The following is a 7,341-nucleotide window of genomic DNA, read 5'->3' on the forward strand; positions in this document are numbered from 1 at the left end:
GTTATAAATTCCTGGTATGCACTCTTTTTTTTTGACCATTTTCTTAGTATTTTATTTGCATTTTGGGAGAAGATGTACAGTTTCACAAGAAACAATGAATTTTCTCAAACAATAGAAAAAGTTTTAAAGAAAAATAAAACGTTTTAAAAGAAGAAAATAAGTCTCTTCAGCAAGCACTGGGCCACTGCAGAGGGACCAGTGAAGTGGAAGTTACACAGAGGAAGTAAGCTCAGATTCATCCACAAACGTCTTGTCTAGTTCTGAAAGGCTCCCCGTGGGCCATCTCCTGGGGTTGGTAACCAGCTCAGGCACGGGCTGCTGGGCTCCATGTCTGAGTGGCTCACTGTCCAGGGGCCTGCATCTGTTTGCAGCAATCATGGAACTGCTGCTGGCAGCTCTGTCATGACTCTGTTGAGGGCGTAGATCTCTGCTCTTTGTCTTTGCTTCAGCTCCTGCTGGGCTGATTTCTGCTTAGCTTTCTCTACTCACAGGTTCTTTAACTTTGGGTTTCTTTTTATGGGCAGGTGGATCCATGGTTGGCTTCCGGGCACTTCTTAGTCACTTCTCATCCGGCCTCGGGGCTCCGGCAACGGCCTCCTCCGCGTCGTAGACAGGTCCGGAGCAGGAGAAACCCTGCCTCTTCCCGACCGCCGCCCCGCGTACCCAGCCCGCAGCCCCTCGCGCTGAGCGGGGCCCCTAGTATGCACTTTACATTTCCTTATGTTTCTGGACCGTTTCTTCCATCCCCCACTAGACTATTATTGAATACCAAAAATTTTTGTCCCAGGTATGCCTTCAGTAATTAGTAAGTCCCTGGTACCCAGAGAAAAATGCAAAAAAAAAATTATTGATGGATATCACACTTTGATGCAAATTTTTTTCATTCATTTATTCATCCATCCATGCATTAAATGTTTACTAAGCTCCTATTTTGTTTTATGAACTGTTTTAGGTACCAAGTATACAGCTGTTAAAACAAATTCAATCACATGGAATTTATGTGCCAATGGAGTGGCAGATATGTAATAAACAAAATAAGTTAACTGTAGCATATATGAGGTGATACATGAGGGTTAAGTAACACATTAAGCAGAGAATGGGATAAGGATTGGCAGGAAAGTTATGACTAGGACTAGAGAACCAAGGAAGGTCTCACTGAGAAGATAGCACTTGAGTGAGGATCTAAAGAAGGTAAAATAGCTACATGACATCTGAGGAAAAAGGTTCAGGTAGAGAGAAGAAGAGAAATTGCAAAGGCCCCAAGGCAGAAATAAGCCTGATGTGTTCAAAAAACAGCAAAGGTCAATTAAGAGGTGTCTGGCGCAGGAAGGCAAGGAGGAAGGAAGTGGGCAAAAGGACTAGAGATGTAACCACCAGTGTGTTGTGGGCATGGTAATGGAGGCACTCGTGCAGAAGAGTGGCATCTTCTGCCATCTGTTCTATTGAGCTTACTCTGCCTCCTTATTGAGAATAAATGGAAGGGAGGCAAGGGCTGAGAAAGTGTGGCTGTTTAGAAGGCTGTGGTGTTGTAATTCAGATGGGAGATGGTGGTGGCTTGAACTGAGTTGGCATCAGCAGATGTAACTAATTCTGGGTATATATTTATATTGTATATATTATGTTTTGTATATATATTATTTGTGTATGTATTATATTTATTATATATAATATATAATATGTATATATAATATATATTTTTGGAGAAATTTTTGCTATAGGGCACATGTGCTTGCCAAAGAGACAGAGAGACAGAGACAGAAAGTGAGAAATCATCACCTAGGGAGATAGCCATGCCATAATACCTTCTCCTCCATCCTCCTCTTGGGATTTTGGGTACGTATACACACACACACACACACACACACACACACACACACACTGCATGAGTTTCAAGCCTCCAGGTCTGGGACTCAAACCATGGTCGTCCATGTGAGTCCAGCAACATAAGCATTACACCATCTCCTGGTCCTCAGTTCTGGATATATTTTAAAGATAGAACGGACAGGATTTGTTGATGGAGTAAAGAGGAAAAGAGAGACAATCCCAAGGATTTACACTTGAGCAACTGGAAGGATGGAGTTGTCATTTACTAAATTGAGAAAGAGACTGTGAAAGGAAAATTCATTTTTTGCACGTTAAGTTTGAGATGCCTATTACACATCCTGGTGAAAAGGTTGAGGCTGGGCTTTACACACATTAATTCATTCACTCTGCATAATAAACCCATGAGGTAGGTAGTACTGTGGCCCTGTCATTCAGAGAGGAGACTGAGGCCTGAGGCTTCCAGAAGAGTGATTTTCCCAGCGTTACCTAGTAAGTCCATGGTAGAACTGGAGAAATGGGATTCAAACCCAAGCAATAGGTTCTGGAATGCATGCTCTTCTATACTCTTCTCCCTCCTTGCTGGACAACACACAAGCACACACACATTCTTAAACACATACTCGTTCTGTCACTTAAGAAAGTCCTTATCAGTAGCTATTTCTGAGTCTATCACTGTATCCAGAGGCTGATATGCTCTGATTTGATTACCATATTGCAGCCTGATCTGGGGGACAGAGCCCCAAATGGGCTGAAAGTGAAGCAAGGGGATGTTCTCTAGAGGAAAACAAAGGTATAATCACCAGTAAAATGTTGAACAAATGCTGAATATCATAAACAACAGAAAAGCACATTCATTGGTATTAAATTTAGCCCACTTTTAGCACATGTGCAAAGTCTGTATACAAAAAGACTTTAAAGTTTGTGGGAAAATTAAATTAAACTACAAGTTTGTTTTGGCGCAAAAAAAAATTTTAATTCATGTACAGGTTTTCATAATATGCATTTTCTATTCATATTTTAAAGACCGATCATATTACTTATACACATTTTAAACCAACTCAAAACATTAATTTGTGTCAAATCTTTCTCAAGAGATTTTCCTATAAGATGTTTACTTCATTCTCTAAGACACTGATGCTTTCCATTCTTATATTCTAACACAAAGAGACTAAAGGGCAAATATTTCAGATGGGGGGAGGAACACATTCTTGAATATCTAAGAGGCAACTATGCAATGCTTTCTCAACTCAGTATCCTTCAGAACAAGTTCAAAACAAAACAAAATAAATTTCAGAACATGGAAATTATTGAAAGTAGAGATACTAAATCATTCACTGATTTTTCATTTGGCATTTCATAGACTTCACTTTTTGGGGCAGTTTTAGGTTCACAGTGAAGTCAAGCAGGAACCACAGAAAGTTCCCATGTATGACCTTCCCCACACCCTTTTTTCCCCTGCTATTAACATCAATGAACCTACTTTAACACATCATTATTACCCAACATCCATAGTTTGCATCAGGGTACATTTTTTGGTATTGTACATTCTATGGGTTATTGGGTTTCTTTTTAGATAATTTTTGCTATAGGGCATGTGTGCTCATTGGAGAGACAGAGAGAGAGAGAGATAGAAAGTGAGAAATCACCTCCCAGGAGGGATGGCCATGCCATAATCCCTTTTCCTCCATTCTCCTCTCAGGAGTTTGGGCACTCATGCACACACACCTGGCATGAGTTTCGAGTAGCTGGGTCCAGGATTTGAACCATAGTCAGCCATGTGGGAGTCCAGCACCTTAACCACTATGCAACCTTCTGGCCCCCATTCTATGGGTTTTGATAAGGGTATAATGGCATCTATCCACCATACCATAATAAATAGTTTCATTGTCCTTAAAGTCAAAAGTGTTCTGCCTATCAATTACTACATTCTCATTAACCTTACACAGCAATTGTTGTTTTTGCTTTCTCTGTAGTTCTCTTTTCAGAATATCAGAATATAGTTTTCTGGTTTTTGGTTTTTTTTTTTAAAGAGAGAGATTTTTGCTGTAGGGTGTGTGCTCTTACCGGAGAGACAGAGAGAGACAGAGAGAAAGCGAGAAATAATCCTTCCGGGAAATGGCCACATCACAATCCCTTCCCCTCCATTCTCCTCTCGGGATCCTGGGCACACATGCACACATGCCCAACGTGAGTTTTAAGCCACCGGGTCCAGGACTCGAACCACGGTCAACTACATGGGAGTCCAGCAATGCAACCATTATGCCATCTGCCAGTCCGAGGTAGATCTTTTCTTTTTGGTGTTGAATAATATTCCATTGTCTAGCTATATAGAGTTTACTTATTCATTCACTAAATGAAGAACATCTTATTATTTTTTTCCTAAGTTTTTCTGAACCTAGTAAATTGTAAAATTCACCTTACTTTACTAATTAACTAATAGTCAAAGCAAAATTTTATTTTATTTTTTTTTAGGTTTTTGCCATAAGGCACATGTGCTCACTAGGGAGATAGAGAAAGTCAGAGAGAGGGAAAGGGAGAAATCAACCTCCAAGGGCACTGACCATGCTGCAATCACTTCTTCTCCATTCTGGTCTTGGGATCTGAGGCATGCACACACATGCATCCAGTGTGATTTTCAAGCTGTTGGGTCCAGGACTTGAACCACAGTTGAACATGTGGGAATCCAGCACCTTAACCACCATGCCACCTTCCAATCCCACAAGATATAAATTCATATTTGAGTATTAAAAAGTAACAAGCCCTGCTTTCCCGTTGCCATTGGATTTCTCAGGGTCCCAGTCACAGTGCAGAGACAGTCGTGGTGGGAAGGAGTGACAGAGGTGCAGAGACACCCTGGCTCACCTTTTCCTAGTCTATTCCATTAAACACTTGAAGGAAATGGCTTTTTGAATACTCAGTGTCCTTTAAGATTTCATATTTTACTGGCCATGGCTCACCTTCCCCTATTCTATTCCATTTTTTTAATTAATTTATTTATTTTACATACTTTTACTGAACATCACCACAGCATACGAAATGTGATTTTCCAGCCAGAATACATTGTAAAATGGCTTAATCATACATGCTATTGTCAACAAATAATTTTCCATTTCTTGTTTCATTATATATGTATGTATATATACATACACACATACACATACACATATATTTCCCCCCCTATTTCTCACCCTCTTCCATTTCCCTTCCTCCTCCCACCCTGTCTCTGGTATCTGCAGGTGTTTTCCATTCCTTTATTCTTCCCCACGTTGTATTGATTCACAAAATATCTTAATTAATCTAAATACTTTCAATAGTAAGTTCAGCTGATACGTAGATGTCTGTGAACAGAAGTTGACTTTAGGCATGAAATTCTGTGGGTGGAATGAATATACTATAAAATAGCACATAGCAGAGGCTATATAGCTTACTGTGGTCACTTTTTCAAATACATTTTTTAATTTCAAGAAAGGCAGTTTTAGCTTTAATAAATCAAGATAAAAAAAAATGTTAAGAGAACTTTGCTTAATACTTAAAGCTAGGAAAGAGGTTAGGATTCTGTTTGAATAGTAGGTACATGGACCTGTCCACAACTCAAGAGAAGACCGTACTCCTTAACACTGGAAAACAAAGCATGGAAGTCAGTAATGTTTTAGTCAAAAGTCATAAAATTCTATTTCACCAGTTCAAACTCATGTACTTTATCTTCTGTTGTGGTCTGATATTTTCATTTAAATTCTGGAAGATAATGTTCAACTCTGGACTTGTCCCTACCATTAAGTTGGCCATTTTCTTAGATGTTTTAGAAGTCTTAAAGTGTATCTGACTTTAGTTTTCCTGAGATAGGACTCCCTTCAGAACTTCTTAAAGAGCTGGTCTAATGTTTGGTAATTCTTTCAGATTTTGTTTATTTGAGAATGTTCTTGTCTTCTCTTCCCATATGAAAGTTAATCTTGCTGGATATAGTATTCTTGATTGAAATGATTTTTCACTCAACACTTGGAATATATTTTCCCATTCTTTCCTTGCTCACGTTATTTCTGATGAGAGGTCTGCTGTTAGACTGATGGAATATCCTTTGTAGGTAACTTAACATTTCTCTCTTGCTAGTCTGAATATCTCGTCTTTGTTTGGGGTTTTGGACATTTTGTCTATAATGCATCTTGGAGAAGGTTTCTTGGGTTGATCCTATTTGGGGTCTTTTGTATTTCTTGGGTCTGGATCTTTGAATGCCTCTTTATGTTTGGGAAGTTTTCTTCCAGGATTTCATGGAATAGATTGTCAATACCCTTATTAGTCTTTTCATCTTCTGGGATACTGAGTATCCGGTTGTTTGGACATGTAATGTATCTAGTATTTTTTATATATTATTCTCATTTTGGGGGGCTATTTTCTCAGCCTTTGTGGTGGATTTTATTAGTCCAGTAATTCTGTCTTCTATATCTGAGATTGAATTTTCTGTATGATCTAGTCTGCTTTTAATTCTTTCAAGGGAGGTTTTGACTTCCTTTGTATTATAGCCTTCATCTCCAACAGTTCCATTTAATGCTTTTTTTAGAGAGGTTTTTTGCTATAGAGCATGTGTATTCGCCAGAAAGACAGAGACAGAGAGACAGAAAGCGAGAAATCACCCTCCTCAATCCCTTCTCCTCCATTCTCCTCTTGGGATCTTGGGCATGCACACACATGCCCGGCATGAGTTTAAGCCACCAGGTCTGGGACTCAAACCACGGTGGACTACATGGGAGTCCAGAGTTATAGCCATTATGCCACCTGCTGGTTCCCATTTGATTCTTTTTATGGTGTGTATTTCCTCTTTCAGAGCATGACAGAACTTCCTCACCTCCTAGAACTCATCGGTTTTTTTCTTCTGGAGTTCATTTTTTCTCCTCTCTTCCACCTCCGTTAGCTCTGTCACTATGAATACTCTAAATTCTTTATCAGACATTTCCATGAATTTCATTATGCTGTTTGTGGATGAAGAGGAGTTATTCTTTTCCTTTGGGGGAGAGGTATTTTCTTGGTTTCACATAGTTCTTGTGCTCCTGCAGTGATTTCTAGTCATCTGAGGGTTATTTGTTTCTTCTTAATTTCTAGAAGTTTAATCTGAGCGATCAGAGGTGCACAGGAGGATGTGGTCTGCAAACTGTTTGGCATTGTGTTTTTCTCCCTTTGTGTCACAGATGCAGTGGGAGTTGAGGAATATGAGGACCCAAATAGTATTCAGGTTTTGGTGACTCTCTTCACTTAGACCTGTCTAGACACCCAGTGTGTGGAGGCTGAGCAGTGAAGTGATGAAGTAAAAGAGAAAGGATAAGAACACAGAGAAAAAAGAGTAAAAGAGAAAGGATAAGAAAACAGAGAAAAAAGAGGAAAAAGGAAAAAGAAAACAAACAAAAAATTATTTATTTGTTAATTTTAAAAAACAAAAAATGAAAACCACGCAGAGCATAAGCACCATGTGAAATCACTAGATCTCAGCTCTCATGGTAGATTCAGTCTTCTCCTGGCCTGCTCTTT

General features: G+C 39.3%; 1 pseudogene; it reads right to left on the reverse strand.

Annotated features, from left to right (window-relative positions):
- Nucleotides 1-340: 340 nt before the first annotated feature.
- Nucleotides 341-534, reverse strand: LOC102503184 (small vasohibin-binding protein pseudogene; annotated as a pseudogene).
- Between the last annotated feature and the right edge of the window lie 6,807 nt (nucleotides 535-7,341).

Source organism: Tupaia chinensis, unplaced genomic scaffold (assembly GCF_000334495.1).
Source record: "Tupaia chinensis unplaced genomic scaffold, TupChi_1.0 Scaffold000138_1, whole genome shotgun sequence".
Lineage (NCBI taxonomy): Eukaryota > Metazoa > Chordata > Mammalia > Scandentia > Tupaiidae > Tupaia > Tupaia belangeri.